Source organism: Physeter macrocephalus, chromosome 2 (genome assembly GCF_002837175.3).
Source record: "Physeter macrocephalus isolate SW-GA chromosome 2, ASM283717v5, whole genome shotgun sequence".
NCBI lineage: Eukaryota > Metazoa > Chordata > Mammalia > Artiodactyla > Physeteridae > Physeter > Physeter macrocephalus.
Genome location: NC_041215.1, coordinates 72,513,229 through 72,537,786, shown reverse-complemented (window position 1 = coordinate 72,537,786; position 24,558 = coordinate 72,513,229).

The window sequence follows — 24,558 nt, the reverse complement described above, 5'->3', positions numbered from 1 at the left end:
GGCGCAAGAGGGAAGAGATATGGGAACATATGTATATGTATAACTGATTCACTTTGTTGTAAAGGAGAAACTAACACACTATTGTAAAACAGTTATACTCCAATAAAGATGTTAAAAAAAAAAAGGAAACAACTTCCATCTATTATCATCAATTCATAAAATATGTTTTAATGCACAAAAGGATTTAATGCAAAATGTCTTAGTAAAGATGACTGCATTGAATTTAACCTTATAAAAAACCAATTATACTTCTTGTGAAAGAGTAAGGATCTCATCGTGGGCTGACCCTAGACTGAACACTGATATCTGGGCCACTCCTCTAATGATGGAAGCAGCACAGATTCCTGCCCTTAAAGAAGAAGAGTTACAGATAAATCAACCACGCAAGACAACAAAGGGCAATAAAAGAAGATTCAGGGGCTTCCCTGGTGGCGCAGTGGTTGAGAATCTGCCTGCTAGTGCTGGGGACACGGGTTTGAGCCCTGGTCTGGGGGGATCCCACATGCTGCAGAGCAGCTGGGCCCATGAGCCACAACTACTGAGCCTGCGCGTCTGGAGCCTGTGCTCCGCAACAAGAGAAGCCGTGATAGTGAGAGGCCTGCGCACCGTGATGAGGAGTGGGCCCCGCTTGCTGCAGCTGGAGGGGGCCCTCGCACAGAAACGAAGACCCAACACAGCCAAAAATAAATTAATTAATTACGTAAAATCAGTACTTTAAAAAAAAAGAAGATTCAAATACAGAAATCACGTTTCTGGGCTTATTACTGGTGATGTTTTCCAAAGTGTCAAGTACTGTAGATCTTTTATGATAAATGGGATCCATAGAAAGGTATATAACAAAAAAATTAATACCACAAGATTAATATTTATGAATATCCTTTTTGCTCTTAAGAACTCCATAATCAGCACTTCTACTTAGCTTAATCAGTTATCCTTTCCCAGTTCATTTTTGCTCGCTGAACTTTGGGGACATGTATTTCAAATCCTGCCCTTTAGCTTGTGTGAATCCCTACCTCTCCAGGTAGCACTTAACTTCACCTCCCTTTCCTTAAAGTTGAAATCAAAACTACCTCTCACCTCTCTTCTTCTTTCATTTAGACACCCAAACAAACCACCAGCATTATGATAATTTGACTCAACTATCGCAGTAATTTAGAAACAACAACTTCTCTGAACTCTGCAATTCAATCTGATTTGCAATCCAAATTGTTTATAATGGAGAAGACAGTCTCCTTAATGCTGTGCATATGACACCTTAGAATAATGCCTATACTGTTAATATATATACTTTTGGAAAAATGGCAACTACTAGCATTGTGCTAAATAAAAACATTACCTATTAAACCTGCAGTTTAACTGTTTGCATTTTGTTATAGACCTTTATAGACCTGAGGCATTCACTCAATAGATACTTACTGTCCTACCAAAATTTTTCACCTGTTAACCTTAGCTTTACTCTGCTCCTCACTTTACCCACCTCCATCATCTCACATGCACACACCTGAATTAACCTAGATCTAAAAGAAAAAGCAAATAGACCAATCTTTGAAGTCAGAAAGAATAGCTTCAAAACTTGGATCAGTCGTCTAACTTGGGTGAGCCTCAGTTTTCTCAGACTTAACTGGAATTTCATCTATATTTCTCTACAGGGTTGCTTTGCAGCTTAAAGGCAATCATTTGTATGTTAGCATTATGGAATATTTCTCCCATCTTTCATCCAGCTTCAGGAACTTCAAATCCTTGTTATCTCTGATTGGAAATGCCTCTGATTCACTGGAAAGCAAAACCTTGAGGACTAAACCTCATTCATAACATCATTTGTTGTTTGAATATTGTGCAGCATAAAAATCCAATAGAAAGGAAAATAATTAGATCATTGAAATAAACGGGTTCATTCTAAGTGGTTCTGAGCAGTATTTCTGAGTAATGGTAGCAACAGAGTATGAGCAACCCCAGGGAGAATGTGTTGCTTGGTAAAGTAACAACAGACAGGGTGACATAAGCTTTCTGAACATACTACAGTCTGAAGTCAGGACACCTTAGTCTCAAAGACTAACAAACCTGATTTTATCTATTCGTGACCTAAATCCACCTGTAGGAACAGACTTACATTAACTGAACTCAAGAGACTTGAGTTTAAAACCAGAATGCCAAATTTCTCTATTTTGGAGGAGAATTATTCTTGTTGAGATGAAAGACACTAGGGTCCTCTCTTTAACATGTATTGACTACCCATGTAGGCAACTCTGGAGAATGTCAAATTAGAACTTGGTTATCAGTTTGTTAATATGAAAGCTTTAATCTGTAACTGCCAAAGACACTGAACAGGTGAAATTCTGCAGTCAATATGTTATTTCTTGGTAAGTAACCTTCACAGAAACCTGAATAGTGATTAGAAGATTGCCTGGTGAGTATGTGATCAGAATAAGTGGAGTGTATGACCCGATGCCAGTAAACCTTTGAACCATGTAAAGAAAGTTTATACTTTTTTAGTCCATCCTAGAGTCATAATCGCCACCTGGACCAGGCAGATGTTGGATTCTTAAGCAATGTGTTCCTGCCTATGGTTGGCTGCAGCTAGGGTTTGCCTCTTCCTATGAGTCCATGACTGATCTACCTCCCTACTGTCTATTACAGCTCCTCAGTCATGTACATTAACACCTTTAATCAGAGTACAGGTAAATCCTAACAGGCCTGGTTCCTGCTGTCTCTAGACTGTGACCATATTGTTCTGCTTGTAAATGCGTATTTTAAAGTTTAATTCTTACGAGACAATTCTCTTTCATTCACTTCACATTCTTGGGGAAAGCCTGAAACCCTCATGCCCTGAAAAGAGCAATTCCAGTAGGTGTGATACAATGAGCGTGAGGAGTCTGGAAAATGTCTTTACATTTAGATAAGGAGCCTCCACAGAAAAAAAGAAGTGGGGGGAAGAGGAGACACAGGGGAGAGCAACAAGAAAATTCTAATCAGGGAAGCTATCAGATTTTGGGTTTGCAATTTTCTATAGTACAGATCTACAGAAAACATACCACCGTTTCCAGCTCATAATAACAAACTCCTAATTAAACTGAACCTCACTTTTTCTGCTATAAGGTTACACATGTAGGGATATGAAATATTCAAATCTCTTTGACCTTGGTCAAATGTGTCATCCTTCATGGTCAGCTTACAGACAAAAATCACATCACAGCAATTCAAAAGGGCAAATTTGAGACGCAGCAGAAATAGCCCTGCTCCTTCTTTCTGCCCCTTTTTATGGGAAAAAAAAATGAATGTGTATAGGAGATCTCACACCACAGGAAATCTCCCCATTACAGAATTCAAGAAAAGGATTTGCCTGTAGGACCTCCTGAACATAGTAAGTCACCTTAATGGCTTGTTTGAATTCTCTTTTCATTTGTAACTCTTATGGCCTTTTTGATCACCACTGTCTACTTCTGCAATGGTTCAATACTAGCAAGATGCCAGAGGAATAGAAATCTCAAAGTCCCACAGTGTATTTATTTAAAAGGTATGACTTCTCAGATTGCCTAGAAAAATGATCACACCTCTCCACTAGTAAGAGTAAAAAATTCCATTAAAAGTATACTTCTGTGATGCAATATGATGCCTTCTGTGGACATATAATAAGGCTATCACCATTTCTTGACCTGGTCAACTTTCTGACCCACCAAAACAATGACATCATGTGGGGTATTCAGTAGCTTTATTTCAGCGTCTCCATCCTCCCTCTGACCTTTCCCGTCACTACTCTGAAAGAGAAGAAGGTCTGTACTCTTCAGTGAAAGGAAATATGCATTTATTTTCTGAGCGCTACTGCTCACCATTTTCATTACTTTATACACAATCCTGTCTGTATAAGAAGCACCTCTTGCGATTCAAATTCTACCAAAAATACCTTGCAAACTTTATCTTCTTTGTGAAGTTGCTTGAAATCCTAACCCTGCACTGTCTTTCTACAGTTATTGTCAAGCCTTTCTTCAGCTGCCTCATGGGCTGGTAAGTAGATTAAAAAGAACCAAAAGAAATTGCTTGCTTCCACTATCTTTATCCTATCCATGTAGAGGAGGATCTGAAATATAAAAATAAAAAACATATGTAGAGAAATCAGGGAGGGCACCCATAGGACTTAGACTAAGGAATATAGGCCTGTATGTCATCAAATGAAGAGAAAGGATATCCAGGACAATGGCTCCCCTGTCTTAACCCATCCCATGGATAAAGGTCACATACGTGATCTGCTCCAGGCCACTGCATAAGATTAGAATTAAGCTCAATGCTCTCACCTAGTTATAATTCCAGCCCTTCCTCTCTGAAAAGCAAACTCAAGCCAGTGAACATGACATTATAGGGATAACCTTGAATCCACTATAAGACAGCTAATCTTTCAAACACTTGAACACCTGACATCTTACAACTGATCTCCATGTGCTGCTATACCATAGTTAAATCTAGAGTTAAACTATAACAAGAACTATTATTCACAAAGCATGTGATAGAGATTGCGTGATATAAAGGGCCCAAATTGTAACTTAAGAAACCTTCAGGATCTGTAGTGAATTCAGCTCTTGCTTTGCTTTGTTGGGTAGTAGGGTGGGAACTAGAGAACAATTACACAGGAACAGAGAAGGAAAGGGGTGGGAGAGAAAGAACTATGAATCCGTCTGTAAAACAGAATGATGGATTTGTGCATTTGGGAAAGAGCAGGAAGCAGGGGAGAAAAAAATTATTCAGTAATCAAGCATTTCCATTTCAATTGTTTGATGAGTTTGCATTGGTTGTCATTTTTTGCCTGCATTGGGATAATGCTTCATGAATACTATCCCCTTGGGTTTCTCTACAAATGCAAGATGTGTTTCTTATGAGATTATTCCCAGAGCCTCATTCTGAAATAAACAGTTCATTGCTTATAGAGTTTTTATAGAGCAAGTTCTCTTTCAATAGATGTGACTCAAAAAAATGGAACTGTATTAAAACTGTTCCTACACTGTCTTACCCCCAAACCATGGGGTTTCAAACTTGTTCATTTTTCTCAGGTGAGTCCTGAGGCTCCCTTTTCCCTTCTTTTCAGAATACCATACTAACCGCATGCAAATTGCTTGGCTCCTAAATGCAACTGGCTGCTGATCTATAATTTTTTATAGTATTTTCTCAGCAGTGTATGATAAAGTCACACAACACATAAATAATATAGCAAAGCTCAACGTGCCATAGGTAAATTCTTAGAATTTTTAATCACAAAGAAAGTTGACTATAACACATGGTATCTCCAAATTTAGCCTTTACATTCTGTTTTTAAACTCTTTGCTTTTGAAGATCTCACCTTAACAATGAAATGAATGCCTGGGTGGTGTGCTTGCAAACTGCCTGAAAGGATAAAGCAAGAAATATAGATTCCTAACATTTATTTTTATGATCACTGTGTTCTGTACTTTTCACCATGCTATTCACTTTTTAAGTACTTTGTTAATATGAGGTAAAAACCAGTTAATAGTCCCCAGACTCCAGTAACCAATTATTATTAGCCACTTAGTCAGACATTCAAAATGATTTCAAGAGGTTAAAACTTGTTTCCACCATAGAAAAGGGAGAAAATACTAAATCTAGTTTAAGAATAATGAACTTCTGCCCCCACCTATAGCCCAGACTTAAACGCTTAAATAAGTTTTATTAAAAAAAAAAATACTGTTTGTCCACTATGTTCCAGAGCCTGAGTTGAGAATTTATCATGCAAATAACCAAGATATGAACCAAAAAAATAGCCATTCGGTCATTTACTTTGACCATCTAAAATCTGCTCAGTTGCTCTAGAGCAGAATTCATGGTGAGAAGCTTATTCAGGCAGGATCAATAGCAAAATGTGAGTCTTTCCTTGCTCCTGCACATTCTGGCATAGCACACGGAAATTTGACAGGGCTGGACATCAAACTCTAGGACAGGGTTTCCCTGGGTTGAGGGGATTTTTAAGCTACATGATTAGGGAAGCCCTGATCCTCCCCTGTTGGGATTAGGAACCAGGATTCAATAGCAATACGATGTGTTAATAATATGGCTCCAACCCTCTCTTGAAAGCCCAGCATTCACAGCTTGGGCAGGGGGCCACCTGTGAGACACAGCATGCCAGCAGCAGAATTACCAAATGAGCACTCAAGAGTGGCAAAGCCCACTCTGGCATGTTCTCATAGTTAACCAGTTTTGATTTCCTTAAAGCACTGAACCACAGCCTCCTTCCATTGAAATTCGAAGAGGACCATTATTTTTCTGGTGAGGCCAACCTGCAGAATCAGTCCTGGTTTCATTCAATTCCCCTTCCTGTTCCCAAATGATGTTATTCAAATGTCATACCCCATTCTGTCAGAAATCTGTATTATCTAAACCCCAAAAAGCCATGGGGCCAGCCACTGAAATAGATGTAGGAGACACCAAAGATGATTACAAATGACCAGGTGACCAACCCCTGGAGTCAAGTCATGTTCTCCCAGAGCAAACCTTTTAGTAAGAACAGCCCAAGAGATGTACAACATCCAGTCTGGAAAGTACAATAAAGCTGCCACCCAGCTATATCATGGAGGCTGAAAAATGGTATGCTCCCAAATCTCCAAAGACTGGAGAAGGAAGAGGTGTAAGTTCTGCTCCTCCTCTGGCCTTGTTAATGGTTTATTTGGCAGATACTGGGTGATGTGATTCAAAGATATTTACCAGGAGTCTGGTAGTATCAGCAGGAGTTTAATAGTATCAGCAGACTTGAGAATGGCTACCAGCTTTCCACTTAACATATCAGTACTGGATGGCAAGCCCAACATCAATATGGAGTAGCTGAGAGGGCCACCACTTGTTAGAGATGTATATATTGAATTCACTGAAGCCAGGTGACAGTTATCTTGGAAAACTCCCAATACAAGACAATTGAGTATGCATGCTTTTCTCATCTCCCATAATCTCAGGTGTTTCTGAAAAGGAAAGGTTTAAGTCCACAAGCCCAGGTTGCTCAAATCCTGCAAATTCCAAAGAAACTCTTATCTTCAGCCCTGGCCCTTGGCTAGATCCTGGGAGATAACCTCTGAGCACTGAGAATATTCTGCATGATAAAAGTGTCTTTCTGTGCCTGAAACCTTGAAGCCATGCTGAAGCAGTTTGACCAGATTAGTTATCCTAACAATATGTTTTATAGCAAATGCCTGTTTTTGCTCTGGGGTGTGTGTGTTATGTGCTGGAATCTAAGTAGCTGAAATCAGTCATGCAGCCTACATGGCTGACCCCCAATAAAATCCCTAAACACCAAGGCTTGCATGAGCTTCCCTGGTGGCAACACTTTGAACATGTCACATATTGTTATGGAGAAAATTGTGTCCCTGTGTAGCTCAACTGGGAAGAGATATCTGGAAGCTTGCACCTAGTTTCTGCTGGACTTCATGCGCCTGTTACCTTTCCTAGCTTTAATCTGTATCCTTTCACTGTAAAAAACTGTAACTGTGAGTAAAACAGCTTTTCTGAGTCCAGTGAGTCCTTCCAGAGAATCACTGCACCTGAGAGTGGTCTTGGGGACCCTGATACACCTTCCTTAGGCAAGGGCTATTTTGCTTACTCAGAGATCACACCATCACTGCCACCCATTACACACACAGGACCCTGTGGCAGTTGAGTGCACTGATCTGCAGCTACAACTCAGGTGAGAATGGCCAGCAATGAATGTTCACCACAAAATATTTAGATTTGGAACTACTATATCACATGAGTGGGTTACATGATAATGGGTGCAGCCTCCAATGGACTAGTCAACAACAGCCAGCCAGACAATTGCAGTTCCTTTCAAGTGGGTGTTTGCTCATTTGTTGTCACAGGGTGCCATTCAGATCTGCCAATCACCTGAGGAAGTTAGGGTACCAGAAAAATGTATGGGGAAGTTTATATAGATCAGGTCCCTATACACTTCTGTGGTACTCCAGGAATTTCCTATCATCCTCCAATTTGTGGTTCTCTAAGAGACGGGTCAGAGGAGATGTACTCCTCAAGAGAAGGCTGTCCTTAAGACAACATTAAGTGAGAAGTCCAGCCAGCCTCCCAGTAAAAGCAAGGGCAGTACTACTGCAGTTCATCTTTTTTTTTTGCTTTTTTTTGGTTTTGCGGTACGCGGGCCTCTCACTGTCGCAGCCTCTCCCGTTGCGGAGCACAGGCTCCGGACGCGCAGGCTCAGCGGCCATGGCTCACGGGCCCAGCCGCTCTGCGGCATGTGGGATCTTCCCGGACCGGGGCACGAACCCGTGTCCCCTGCATCGGCAGGCGGACTCTCAACCACTGTGCCACCAGGAAAGCCCAATGAAGTTCATCTTTGATTCAACTGTTCCTGGGCTCGTGCTCACTCCCTCGCTCTGTATACACACACATATAGGTATAGTTATGAATCCTGGCTTATGGGATACAGCTGCACAGAAAGATTCTGACAGATTACATTCCCTATCCTATCCACAAACAAATGTATGTATTCTTAATTTGCTTTTCTCTTGTGAGTCCTGTATCATTTGAAAATGTCCATGCCAAGTGGTTGAAGTACATCATCACTGACTCAACACTCCCGTCATCCTGGTAGAGACTGAACTTGATCTTAGGGATAAAGACACATGACTGAGAAATGGAAGAGGAGAAGCTGACTCCCATTGCCTACTAAGGGTTTAGCCATGGCTGAGGAGATCGGTGCTGTAAAATACCTGGAGTGCTTGGCCTTCACATAGGGAGGCCTCAAGACGTGTTTGATGAAGCTATTTGAGCAGTTCTCGGCCTACCTCCCATCAGGAAGAAAACGCCTGCTGTTGTAAATGTTCGAGTCCCTCTCGCCTTCCCTATTCCCCTTAAATACTTTGCATGCTTTGCTCAGAAACGGTGGAGCATTCACAGACATAGAAAACAGACTTCTGGTTACCAAAAGGGAATAGTGGGTGGAGAGATAAATTAGGAGTATGGGATTAGCAGATACACACTACTATACATAAAACTGATAAACAACAAGGATTTACTGTATAGCACAGGGAACTATATTCAATATCTTATAATAACCTATAGTGGAAAAGAATCTGAAAAAAAATCACATACATACACACATACATGAGGAGATCAGTTGCCTCGTAACCCACCCAGGAATGACTCCATCAGTCTGACCACTTTGCTATCCTAAATTTAGAGGGAGGGGATGGTTTTCATTCCTTTCTTCTGAATGGACAGGGTCCATCTCTAATATCTCCCTTGTCTGATGTACTGAGAAGTTGTAACCACTCTTCAGCACTGCAAGGATAGGGACCCCATTCTCTCACACTGTAGGGTTTTTAAGCTGAATGATTAGAAAAACAATGACCCCTCTCCTGCTGTGGTCAAGGACTATGAATAAACAGCAATAGAGGAGGTAGAACTTGGGCTCCAGTCCTATCCTACCAGCTCAGCTCTAGGGTGATGTGGTGTCGGAGTCCATATGGATATGGATAGCCATATCCCCCATCATGGGGTGAGGAAGAAACAGCCTTTCCTCTTGGCATCATTTGGAAATTGGAGTTCAAGTCTTGTCCTTGACCTTAACTGTCTTAAGCACCAGGCATAGCCAGTGTCATGGAGCTTTGCAGGGAGGTCAACTCCTTTCCTGGGAGACCAGCCTGCAGATGATCAGTGTTGGACAAGTTAACCCTTTCCCCTCAGCAGGAAATTATACTATACAGGGCACTAAGAGTTTTATAATACATTATCCCTGTCCTAGAAAAGCTTGGAGATCCACACTGGCAGCACTAAGATGGTTTTAGCATCCACACAGAATGCCCACTGTAGAGGCATTGCTTGGAATTCCTCAGTTTCAAATTTGGTAGTTACATGATTTCATTTTAGCATGGTCACAGTGCATGGAGAAATTAGTCTGCTTTTGTCTTTCCCTGGATTTTCTTTAACATTTCAACCTTAATATGAAAGACTTTTAAAATTAGCCAAAATGACCTAAAACATTTTAGTTGATATTTAATGAAACCATTAATATGGTTGTTATTGAAGATTTGCTAATGGCTCCCACAACTCTGGGTTGGGCAAGAGACAAAAAATTCAAGGAATGTATATTCAAAGACTATCCTTAACTCCTAATACTTTTGGCCCTAGACTCATCACTTAATCTCCCAACATCCTGATTGCCTTACTTACAAAATGAGAAAAGTAGAAGAGCTTACTCATCAGAATGCCAGAATGTGTATAGAGTGATGACTATTTTTATTTAACCAACTAGAGCTATGTAAATTATAACAGGCAGCAAATTAGAGTGGTTTCCAATATGTACCTTTGCCTGAGGAATTTTCTTTCCTCTCCTAGACATCAAGCAGAATCATTTAATGTCTAAATCACACTTCCTCTCAGACAGAAGTCTCTTCAACCTAGCATTTAAGTTGGGTTGCATTTTTGTGGTTGTATATACCTCCGCTTGATAGTAAGGCTATAAGCTTCCAAAGGGCAAGTGATGTGCCTAATCCTCCTCTGTGTCCCTATAATACCCAATACATTCCTAAGATCATAGCAGAAACTCATCAGGTATTTGAGTTGAGTACCACACTAGACAGTTAGGAAGATAGCATATTTTCTTACACTTCATGCTTGCCCAGTTACATTACCAGGGACAAACCTCCAAGTCTTCAGCCTCTTACTGCTCAAACCAAAACATTGCTCCTTTATTTTAGATGGGTGGCTGATATCAGCAGGATCATAATCACAACCCTCTGAGCCAAACATCAGGAGGTTAATAGAAGCTGCTGTTGGAGAGAAAAACATCCTGTTGTTCTTTGTCTCCAAAATTTCCCAGCAGGCATAAGGATCTCCTACCAGATGAAGAGCTGGAAGGAAGGTCTCCACTTACAAAACAATTATCTCATAACCATACTTTGTTACCCCCAGTGGTTTGATGAATGGGCTGATAGAAGACAGTACACCTAAGTATGGCTTTATTTGCTTGTCAGCTCTAAAAACACTATGTCCTCAGTGATACCAATGACAGAAGAAAATAGTTCCACCCCCTGTGGCCATGAGCTTTTTCAGCTCTTACTTCAACTGTTAAATAAACCTCTTTGAGATAATGAACATTCTTCTAGGTTAGAGGTGTAGAAATAGCTAGTGCACTACTTATTCCATAGAACATTCAATGTGATAATGGAGTTTTTTCTATTAAAACAATAGCACCCATAAGTCATGGGGGTGTTAACGTACCACATAGAGAATATAGTCAGTAATATTGTAATAACTTTGTATGGTGACAGACGGTAATTAGACTTGTGACTATTTCAAAATGTATATAAATATTGAGTCACTATGATGTATACCTGAAACTAATGTAATAGCAAATGTCAATTATACTTCAATTTAAAAAAATACTACCAACTTTGCCAATTATTCTTAACTGGTGGGTTTTCCTGTTCTCACAAAGCAAACCTACACACCTTCACCTGAAAAACTCTAGAGTGTTTTGAGATTCTCCCATTTAGCTTTGCTAAAGATGCAAAATGAAAGACATGAAATTGGTCAATATCTGTGAGAGGGAGACAGATGATGGCCAAAAAAGCACGAAGAGCAGAAAAGACAAAAGAGAAAAAAGTCATGGCTACCCATCATCATTCATGTTGTCCCATCCACAACGCTCAGGGTTTCTTTATATCATTCTAATCCTTCTGAATCTACTTACTCAACTTAAATCTTAGACTGTTTACTCAATAGGTTAGATGTTCATTAAAAAAAACAGCCTCAGTGGCCTTACGCTTTATAAACTCAAGGAGCTGCTCAGTTTGTGTTAGAGTTATCCAGTGTTTTGAGGTTCTAAGACCCTCTCCGTTTACTCTTAAACGTCGTATCCAAAAGAACTGTCATCTGCTACATACATCCCGAGCTCAAGCCAAATCAGACTGTATGCATGCCATTTTCCATCCTTGCTCTTCACTTGGACAAGTCATCCGTCACGGTTAGTGTTAATATCTAGGCTTTGCTGCCCTCTGCTGGCCTTCTAGGAACCAGCTACTCTTTAAACGGGAAAAATTGAGAGGTTAACTCACTTGTTAGATTTTGGATTCTAACTAAAAGAAAGACACAAATTTATACAGTCTGATATTAAAAATAAGCATTAAAAGCCAAAACTTAAAAACAAGTAAAAAACAAAAACAAACCCAACAAAAATGTATTCGTCCTTTAGCGTAAGTAGTATTCTGTAATCTGCATTTAATAACTAAATTTATCTTGCTAAAACATGGTAGTTTGCAATAGCAATAGTGAGGTGCAGTTCTGATACCTTTTGTATACTAATGAATGTTTAGTTGGCAATGCACATGTTTCTCAAACATTAAAACAAATATAAAAAGTTACTTCCTGTTCCTATATCTGCAAATTTTTATTCCCTCTTTCTTCACAGTGCTAAATTCTGGGAATAATAAAACAGGGTAGATATTGTATACTTATGACATTTTCCAAAATGTATTCACACATTACATTTATTTCTAAACATAACATTGCAGTAAAATTGCTATAATTAAGTTGTTTTGAATCCTTGTAGAACCCTATAGGATTTGGGCACACAACCAACAATTTTTTTATTTGATATTCCACATATAAACAAGGTAAAATACTTCCCATTTTATAGTTTTGTTATTGTCCAGAACATTCTTCCTAAAGTTTAGGAATCACAATTATGAAATATCACTAGATGAATTTCCCTATACTCCATGCTACTTAAGTGATTAGAATTGAACGTATGAAAATCTAGCATTCTCTAAAAGGATTGATTTTAGTCATCTTAATACACTGAACTGTTTGAGGTAAAAAAAGAGACTCAGTTATAAAATTCCTAACAGATTGAGTTATCAAATGAAGGAAAATTATTTCTATCATGTGCAGCTTACAAAAGGAATTTCTTTGAAAAGTCTAGAAGTTTGGGAATGATACTACGTGCACAGAAGCAGCTGTTTATGTGTTTTGTACATCAGCTTAGAAGTGTGATTATAAGTGAGAATGAGGTTCATGATCGCTTTCCCTAGGAGAGGCTAATATGGAAAGAAAACATCACTATTAGCATCACCACCATCAATCTAATTACCATTTATTGAGCATATTATATATGTCAAATAGAGGACTCAAATGCTTTCCCTTTACAACTTCATTTAATTCTCATAACAATATTACTGGGCAGTTATTATCACCTCCATTTTACAGATGAGAAATGTATGGCTCAGAAAATCTAGGCTCCTTGCCCCAGACCACACCTTAAGAGTCAGGGCAGGGGAGGGTTTCCAACCCAAAGCTGACTCTAAGGTTCATGTGTTTCTCAATTAAGCGATAGCTCTATACATTACAAATGTTTTGTTTTTACCAATACAAAATATCAAATATTGAAAAGAAGTTTAATCATTAATACTTCAAAAAGACTCCTTTTTTCTTTGTGTGTGTGTGTATGTATGTGTCTAAATCTTGAAGAGTGAGCACTTTAGGTCGTTTGATAATTAATTTTAATTGTACTCTTCCTATGCACTTTACCGAATAGCTCTAATAAATATGAAAAGCCTTTTGTTGCTTTGGAAACAAAAAGCTGTCTGAGCAACAAGAGCCATCATCCTTCAGTTCAGCTGAGCCACTCAATTCGAAATATCTTTGATCCTTAAAGGCCACAATTTTGCAGTCATTAATTCTATGTAAAAAGTCAGTCTTGAAGAGACTTCTCAAAAGCCTGAAATATGAATTCTCTTGCTAAAAAGGTCACTATTTAGGATTTGTTTGAAAAATCTACTCTCTTTTGAAAGAAAGGTTTAAAACAAACTTAACCACACTATATACACACATTCAAATTAAGTTCTTGCATTTTTCTTCTGGATAAAGCAAGCACATAAAGTATAATGAGAAGCATCAGCTAGAGCCCAAATCTATAAAATCACATATTCTCTGAGATTTCCTGAAAAAAAGGAATAACACTGTTCTTTATTGTTATGTCAAGGGAAAAAAAAATTATAAAGAGTTAGTTCACTTGATGGGACCTGAACTTCTGCTGAGAATTTATTACGTCTGAAAATGTGATTAAAAGCAAAGCAGGCTTTCCACTGCAGCTTGTCTAGGAAGGCATCTTCCAACTGCATGGGACATGTTCTCTTTGCTCTGGTAAACACTGTGAAACATTGATCTACATTGTAGCTAATCAAGATGCTTTGCTTCACCTCCCTTTGTCAGCATACAAAAGTTTATGTTAGGAAAGCTGAGGTAATCAATCCTAAGGGGAAAAAATGGATCAGGAAGAGAATATCATGAATAAATACTTTATTGGACTATTTAAATCCACTGTTTTTAACATTGCCATACCTGCAAAGGCAACATTTCCCCCATCCTGCTTTACAGTAATTGATTTTTAATTACAAAACAACTATGATCAAATCAATTCATCATCCAAAATTGTGTTTTACTATCCATTCCATCACTGTTTAACCTACTAATTACCAGTTTCCCATGGACTTTAATTAACCAAAGTTTTTCTTTGTCCCCATTAACTTCAGTTCATCAAGGTTATTGTCTGCTTATTATTCACTTAAAAAAAATCATTTCTAAGCCATGAATCATGTTGAGGGAGAAAATGATGGCTGAAATGTATCTTTTTGGAAGATACAAAGGGATGACAATAACCCTTACCTATAATAACGAAGTGTTGCTTCATAAAATACCAGACTTTGAATAGAAATAACCTCTAGCCTTATGCTAATAATGATGCTAAATTTTATTTAGTGCTCACTGTATTTTCAAACAGGCTCTCTGCTAAGCACTACACATGAATAGATACAATCCTCACAAGAATATTATGAAACAAGCACTACTAAGAGCAAAGTTATGAAAGATATTTTAAATCACCTTCTAATAAAAGACAATGCCAGGACTTGAGTCTAATATGGGTGACTCTAGAGTTGTTTAATCACTCTATTCCTCTACTGTAGACAATTATTACAAGATTCTCCCTTATAACTGTGTATTCTTAGTGGATGGATTAGTGTTTTGTCTGGAATAGTCTGTGTGTGTGTGTGTTTAAAGGATTTCTATAGTTCATCTTCATTACATATAAGACTCCACCATTTCCATAAAATCTTATTCATTTTTAAACTGCATATTTTCTAATTTGCCAATTGACTTTAAAAACTGATTGCACTGACAGAGTCATATGTGCAAATTCATCTGTGAAGGACCATACTTTATTCAGGCCAGTTAGGTGGCAAACCATAGAAATCCACTTCAAACTGGCTTAAGAAAGAAGGGGAATACATTGATGTACAAAACCAAACCACAGGAATCACAGAGACAGAGTGGAAGACAACCATAAATTTAAACTCTGTAAATTCCCTCTCAACATCTGCCATCATTTCTCTAGTTTCTCTTGTCTGAGACTACCTTCTCGATGCAGTAGGATGGGCTGTCAGAACCTCTGGGACCCAAAGCTTACATCTTTGTAACCAGAGAAAAAGAAACTCTTCACCAACCACACTCAGTTTAAAAATCCTGGGAGACACACCTCACTGGTCCAGTGTGGGCCCTCCCCCACCCAGGAGGACAGAGTGATAAGATCAGTTAGGTTTGAGTCATTGCCCACTGCCATTGCTAAGGAGGCAAACTGGGTTCAAGCACTGGACTTAAAATAAGAAATATGCTTAATTCGTTTTCAATTTTTAAAACATTATATAAATTCACTATGATCTTCATCATCCTATCATTTGTACTCAGACTTAAATGGTTTTTAACTATCCTTGTGTCTCTATATTACTTCTTGAAGTGGCAAAGTCTTATATGGGAGCCTCTGATTGGCTGGCACAGGTCACATGATTTCATGTTAGTATTGAAGGGAAGACGAAAGACCTACCATTGGGAATTTCACAATGAGAGATGTGAACTATTGGCCAATAATTCTATATAATGATATATTGTCTTGAAATAGGGGTTTGCATGATGAAGGGTAAATAAATGAACAAATGTTAACTGCTTCATGTGATTAAGTGTATTTCATTCATCATTAACCTTAGTTTTTCAATATTTTCAACTTATTTTTTTGATATTAGGTTAAAAACATATGTACAATTAACTACAATTGATCTAATACATTCTGATGGCTGGCATAACAAGCAACCCTTACTGTGTGATCCTAGTATAACTGAATCTGTTTGGGTGAATTCCCTGTGTCAAACAATGACACACATTTACAATAGGGTAATTAGTAGTGACTGCTTTCACAGGCAAAAAGTTTTTTATCTTTTTCATGGAGAATTACAAAAAATAACTTGCAAGACTAGTGTTGTTACTCTTGAGCTCTACAAAGAGATAGTGGCTACAAAAAGACATCTCAGTTGGAGTAGACAGAAGATTGTAAAGAGACAATCCTGGGGAGGATCTCTTTGTAGAAGGCATTGCTGGGGGTCCCATTCCCTCATGCCTCATCCTCAGATGAGGAGGAGGAGAGAAACCAGATGGCTAACTATATAAGTTTAGTTGGTTGGACCTTCACTGAGATTATTTAGAGAGGCCTCTGGTATTATGAGACATAAAAGGTTGCATTTTGAGGGAAAGCCATTGCATTGGGAACAGCTTGAACTCTATGAATTTATCAGAGTCAAGGATGCATGAATGTTTCTCATGGAAGAGATGTGGACAACTTGGGAAAGTGAGACTATTCTAGCTCAAGAAGTCAGGGGTAAGACTTCAACAAAGAGAGAGACTGTGGAGAGTAGGCATCCAGGAAACCAAAGACTGAGGAGGCTGTGGCCACCAGAAGACAGTCCACACTCAAGATACAGAATTTGTACATAGAGAGGCCCAGGAGGAAACCTCTGAGAAGAGCACAAATGACCTACAGTAAAAGAACTGACTCTAATGTGCTGTCAGGCACAGAGAGCCCAAGTCTCTGGAGCAGACAGATCTGTTGCTAAAAGTCAAAAGTCAACAAATAGTTATTTTCAATCTACCTAAACACAGGCCACTGGGCAACTATGCAGCTTGTGGGATCTTAGTTCCCCAATCAGGGATCGAACCCGGGCCCTCAGCAGTGAAAGCACAGTGAAAGTGGAGTCTTAACCACTGGACCACCAGGGAAATTCCCTGGGCCACTGGGCTGCTTGGTTGGCAGGGAAATGAACTGGTCAATCGGTCTGGCTTCAATAGATTGTGAACAAATGCTAAATTCTTGCTATTTTTGAAATGGGCACTAGAAATTACATGGTGTGGTGCTAAATCTAACTTGTTTTCAGGGAACTTATTTTAGCTTAAGAATCAAATTTCTAGAAAGGATAAAATAGAACATGATGGTTGCATTTTCCTAATCTGTACACACTCTTTAGGTTTCACTCTAGACAACTGGTATCTAGGAGGATTGCATGTTCATAATTTTGTTTTTTATAAGACTGAATTATTTGTAAAAAGTAAGAAAACTTGAACTCTCACATCCACATATCTCTTTTTTTTTTGACTGACATGTCTCTCTTTGAGTCTTTCTTCACACAGAAAAGTAGGACGGTTGAACCATCTCCTTCTAAAGACCAAGCCAAACATGACCCAGTATTCTGGACTTTCTAGAGCGATATTTGAGCTGTCTCACCAGATTTCCATGAAGGAACTAAGTTCCAGTGTCCTGAGGCATCCATTATATGAAATAAATTTCCACCTAGAACATTATTAGTCATGTACCATCTTTGGAAGAACTGACAAAATTCACTCAAGCTTTTTCTGTGTTCTGTTGTTTACATGAGGGACCCTGATTGAAAAATGCAAACCTCTGCCATGTGATGGGCATCTCAAGATGTCTTTTCTCTTGGGTAAGAAGTTTCTTTGAAAAATCTTATTTTTTTGTATCATTATCTGGCCCTCATCTGTCTCCTGCTGCATTTTCTGCTGCATGGCACTGTTTACGTTATATTAAAATGAGTTAAGTTTTAACCTCCCCTACTAGATCTTATGCTACATTAGGGCAGGAACTGCTTCTTAATTCTTCAGTCTCTAGCAAAAAACCCAGCAATATTGGCTAAAAAAATGACAATTTTGAATTTCTTCAACTCATGATTTAGAATCTCAACAACATCAAAAAAGAGAATAAGGATGATGCTTGCTCACTCTGCGAATTGTAAGTTTTGTCTGTTTGCACAAACACGGCCTATCATAGAGAATCCAGTACCACCAACAGGAAAAGGAGCATTCAGCCAAACTGAGAAGGAGGAGCAGTATGAATTCAACAGAATTATAGAGATTCTATTACTCAGCCATAAAAACAAATGAAATTGAGTTATCTGTAGTGAGGTGGATGGACCTAGAGTCTGTCATACAGAGTGAAGTAAGTCAGAAAGAGAAAAAACAAATACCGTATGCTACCACGGAATCTAAAAAAAAAAAAAAAGGTCATGAAGAACCTAGGGGCAGGACAGGACTAAAGACGCAGATGTAGAGAATGGACTTGAGGACACGGGGAGGGGGAAGGGTAAGCTGGGACGAAGTGAGAGAGTGGCATGGACATATATACACTATCAATGTAAAATAGATAGCTAGTGGGAAGGAGCCGCATAGCACAGGGAGATCAGCTCGGTGCTTTGTGACCACCTAGAGGGGTGGGATAGGGAGGGAGACACAAGAGGGAGGGGATATGGGGCTATATGTATACATATAGCTGATTCACTTTGTTATACAGCAAAAACTAACACACCATTGTAAAGCAATTATACTCCAATAAAGATGTTAAAAAAAAAAGAAATTCTGAAGTAAAATATGAGTTAACATTTGCATATCTGCTCTTATAAAACATAGGCATTTATAAAATTACCACAGTTTTTGGTCTCTTAACTTCAGTTAGGTCTCTTGCAAGTGAGAAGGAGGATGAAAATGACATCAAGGCTTAGCTGCTAGTAGATTGAGCACATTGGATAAAGAAGGTTCAGCAGAGAAAACCTCTGATGTTCTGATTTATGTTCCTAAACCAGCTAGAATCATCTGCAGGGATGACCTCAAAATAAAAGGAAAGTCTTCCTATTAGACTGAATACATTTTTTCTTTTTCTTACAGAAAAATGAAATTCACGTCTTAAGTGTAATTGAAAACTAGGATTCAATAGGTATGTCAATAAGGAAAGAAAGTGAAAGAGAAATAACAGAATTCGATTCTAGACTCAACTCCCATCCAAAAGCTGTGCAAATTTAGAAAAAATAAATCTCTTACTCTTTCTGAGATTTAGTTTCCCCTTCAGTAAAATAAGTAGCTTTATGAGGTGACCTATTCTTTCTTCTCATCCTAAGAACTCTATAACCTTAAGAATGTCTGTGGTACCCTCACAAACTTCCACTTACATTGTCCCAGTTTATTGTAGGGTAATGAGTATTTAAAACAAAATTTAAAAATCACTTTATTTCTAAGAGTGAAAAGGGGGCAGAATAGCTTCTATCCTGGCAAAATTTGTCTCCCTCTCATGAAAGTAATCCTGGAATCAGACTGTTTAGATGTACCAGGAACTCCTGAGATCACACTTGCAGGCTAGGAAAAAAAAAATATTGCACATGGGATGTGGTGAACCACCTGTGCTAGTTTACACAATTCAATATGGAAAAAGACCTTGGTAACAATACAATTATGCTGAAACACATGATAACATCACAAGTCAGTGCTCAGAATACTCAGATTTTGAGAGATGCAGTTTTCATAAAGGTGTGAGATTTGGGCAAATGATATATTAAAGAAATAAAATAGGGGAAACCTTCAAGATGGCAGAGGAGTAAGACGTGGAGATCACCTTCCTCCCCACAAATACATCAGAAATACATCTACATGTGGAACAACTCCTACAGAACATCTGCTGAACTCTGGCAGAAGACCTCAGACTTCCCCAAAGGCAAGAAACTCCTCACGTACCTGGGTAGGTCAAAAGAAAAAGGAAAAAACAGAGACAAAACAATAGGGATGGGACCTGCACCTCTGAGAGGGAGCTGTGAAGGAGGAAAGGTGTCCACACACTAGGAAGCCCCTTCACTGGCAGAGACAGGGTTTGGCAGGAGGTAAGCTTCAGAGCCTCGGAGGAGAGTGCAGCAACAGGGGTGCAGAGGACAAAGCAGAGAGATTCCCACACAGAGGGTCGGTGCCGAACAGCACTCACCAGCCCGAGAGGCTTGTCTGCTCACCCGCTAGGGTGGGCGGGGGCTGGGAGCTGAGGCTCAGGCTTCAGAGGACAGATCCCAGGGAGAGAACTGGGGCTGGCCACAAAAACAGAGCCTGAAGGGGGCTAGTGCACCACAGCTAGCAGGAAGGGAGTCTGGGAAAAGTCTGGAACCCCCTAAGGGGCAAGAGACCATTGTTTCAGGGTGTGCGAGGAGAGGGGATTCAGAGCACTGCCTAAACGAGCTCCAAGGCGGGCGCGAGGTGCAGCTATCAGCGAGGACACCAGAGATGGGCATGAAATGCTAAGGCTGCTGCTACAGCCACCAAGAAGCCTGTGTGAGAGCACAGGTCACTATCCACACCTCCCCTCCCAGGAGCCTGTGCAGCCCGCCACTGCCAGGGTCCCGTGATCCAGGGACAAATTCCCCAGCAGAACACATGGCGCACCTCAGGCTGGTGCAATGTCATGCCGGCCTCTGCCGCCACAGGCTCGCCCTGCATTCCATACCCCTCTCTCCCCCTAGACTGAGTGAGCCAGAGCCCCAGAATCAGCTGTTCCTTTAACCCCATCCTGTCCGAGCGAAGAACAGATGCCCTCAGGTGACCTACACGCAGAGGCAGGACCAAATCCAAAGCTGAACCCCAGGAGCTGTGCAAACAAAGAAGAGAAAAGGAAATTTCTCCCAGCAGCCTCAGGAGCAGCAGATTAAATCTGCACAATCAACTTGATGTACCCTGCATCTGTGGAATACCTGAATAGACAATGAATCATGCCAAAATTGAGGTGGGTGGACTTTGGGAGCAACTGTAGACTTGGGGTTTGCTTTCTGCACCTAATTTGCTTCTGGTTTTATGTTTATCTTAGTTTAGTACTTAGAGCTTATTATCATTAGTAGATTGGTTTACTGATTTGGTTGCTCTCTTCCTTTTTTTTTTTTTTATATATAGACATATGTATATTTTTCCTTTTTCTCTTTTTGTGAGTGTGTATGTGTATGCTTCTTTATGTGATTCTGTCTGTATAGCTTTGCTTTTACCATTTGTCCTAGGGTTCTGTCTGCCCTTTTTTTTTTCTTGGTACAGTTTTTAGCATTTGTTATCATTGGTGGATTTGTTTTTTAGTTTGGTTGCACTCTTCTTTCTTTCTTCCTTTTTTTTCTTTTTCTATTACTTTTAAATTTTTTTATTTTTAATAATTTTTTATATTTTAATAACTTTATTTTATTTTCTCTTTTTGTTTCTTTCTTTCTTTTTATCTCCATTTTCTTCTAAGCCGTGTGGCTGACAGGGTCTAGGTGCTCTGGCAGGGTGTCAGGCCTGTGCCTCTGAGGTGGGAGAGCTGAGTTCAGGACATTGGTCTTCCAGAGACCTCCTGGCTCCATGTAATATCAAACGGTGAAAGCTCTCCCAGAGATCTCCATCTCAATGCTAAGACCCAGCTCCACTCAACGACCAGGAAGCTACAGTGATAGATACCCTATGCCAAACAACTAGCAAGACAGGAACACAACCCCACCCATTAGCAGAGAGGCTGCCTAAAATCATAATGAGGTCACTGACACCCCACAACACACCAGTGAATGTGATGCTGCCCACCAGAAAGACAAGATGCAGCCTCATCCACCAGAACACAGGCACCAGTCCCCTCCACCAGGAAGCCTTCAAAACCCCCTGAACCAACCTTACCCACTGGGGGCAGACACCCAAAACAATGGAAACTACGAACCTTCAGCCTGAGAAAAGGAGACCCGAAACACAGTAAGTTAAGCAAAATAAGAAGACAGAGAAACACACAGCAGTTGAAGGAGCAAGGTAAAAACACACTAGACCAAACAAATGCAGAGAAAATAGGCAGTCTACCTGAAAAAGAAATCAGAGTAATGATAGTAAAGATGATCCAAAATCTTGGAAACAGAATGGAGAAAATACAAGAAACGTTTAACAAGGAACTGGCAGAACTAAAGAGGAAAGGAACAATGATGAATACAATAAATGAAATTAAAAATTATCTAGCAGGAATCAATAGCAGAATAACTGAGGCAGAAGGTAAATGACCTGGAAGATAAAATAGTGGAAATAACTACCTCAGAGAAGAATAAAAAACAAGAAAGAAAAGAATTGAGGACAGTCTCAGAGACTTCTGGGACAACATTAAATGCATCAACATTTGAATTATAGGGGTCCCAGAAGAAGAAGAGAAAAAGAAAGGCTCTGAGAAAATATCTGGAGAGACTATAGTTGAAAACTTCCCTAATATGGGAAAGGAAATAGTCAATCAAGTCCAGGAGGAACAGAGAGTCCCATACAGGGTAAATCCAAGGTGAAACACGCCAAGACACATATTAATCAAACTACCAAAAATTAAATACAAAGAAAAAACATTAAAAGCAGCAAGAAAAAAAACAAATAACATACAAGGGAATCCCCATAAGGTTAACAGCTGATCTTTCAGCAGAAACTCTGCAAGCCAGAATGGAGTGGCAGGTCATATTTAAAGTAATGAAAGGGAAAACCTACAACTAAGATTACCCTACCCAGCAAGGATCTCATTAAGAATAGCAGAATAACTGAGGCAGAAGGTAAATGACCTGGAAGATAAAATAGTGGAAATAACTACCTCAGAGAAGAATAAAAAACAAGAAAGAAAAGAATTGAGGACAGTCTCAGAGACTTCTGGGACAACATTAAATGCATCAACATTTGAATTATAGGGGTCCCAGAAGAAGAAGAGAAAAAGAAAGGCTCTGAGAAAATATCTGGAGAGACTATAGTTGAAAACTTCCCTAATATGGGAAAGGAAATAGTCAATCAAGTCCAGGAGGAACAGAGAGTCCCATACAGGGTAAATCCAAGGTGAAACACGCCAAGACACATATTAATCAAACTACCAAAAATTAAATACAAAGAAAAAACATTAAAAGCAGCAAGAAAAAAAACAAATAACATACAAGGGAATCCCCATAAGGTTAACAGCTGATCTTTCAGCAGAAACTCTGCAAGCCAGAATGGAGTGGCAGGTCATATTTAAAGTAATGAAAGGGAAAACCTACAACTAAGATTACCCTACCCAGCAAGGATCTCATTAAGAATCAACGGAGAAATTAAAACCTTTACAGACAAGCAAAAGCTAAGAGAATTCAGGACCACCAAACAAGCTTTACAACAAATGCAAAAGGAACCTCTCTAGGCAGGAAACACAAGAGAAGGAAAAGACCTACAATAACAAACACAAAACAATTAAGAAAATGGTAATAGGAAAATACATATCGATAATTGCCTTAAAAGGATTAAATGTTCCCACCAAAAGACATAGACTGGCTGAATGGATACAAAAACAAGACCCATATATATATATGCTGTCTACAAGAGACCCACTTCAGACCTAGGGACACATACAGACTGAAAGTGAGGGGATGGGAAAAGATATTCCATGCAAATGGAAATCAAAAGAAAACTGGAGTAGCAATATTCATATCAGACAAAATACATGTTAAAATAAAGACTATTACAAGAGACAAAGAAGGACACTACATAATGATCAATGGATCAATCCAAGAAGAAGATATAACAGTTGTAGATATTTATGCACCCAACATAGGAGCACCTCAATACATAAGGAAAATGTTAACAGCCATAAAAGGGGAAATTGACAGTAACACAATCATAATAGGGGACTTTAACACCCCACTTTCACCAATGGAAAGATTATCCAAAATGAAAATAAATAAGGAAACACAAGATTTAAATGACACATTAAACAGGATGGTACTTATTGATATTTATAGAACATTCCATCCAAAATCAACAGAATACACTTTCTTCACAAGTGCTCATGGAACAGTCTCCAGGATAGATCATATCTTGGGTCACAAATCAAGCTTTGGTAAATTTAAGAAAACTAAAATCCTATCAAGTATCTTTCTGATCACAATGCTATGAGACTAGATTCAATTACAGGAAAAAAAACTGTAAAAATACAAACACATGGAGGCTAAACAATATGCTAGTAAATAACCAACAGACCACTGAAGAAAACAAAGAAGAAATTTAAAAGATACCTAGAAACAAATGACAATGAAAACACGACAACTCAAAACCTATGGGATGCAGCAAAAGCAGTTCTAAGAGGGAATTTTATAGCAATATAATCCTACCTCAAGAAGCAAGAAAAATCTCAAATAAACAACCTAACCTTACACCTAAAGCAATTAGAGAAAGAAGAACAAGTAAAACCACAAGGTTAGCATAAGGAAAGAAATCATATAGATCAGATCAGAAATAAAAGAAAAGGAAATGAAGGAAACAATAGCAAATATCAATAAAACTAAAAACTGGTTCTTTGAGAAGATAAACAAATTGATAAACATTAGCCAGACTCATCAAGAAAAAGAGGGAGAAGACTCAAATCAATAGATTTAGAAA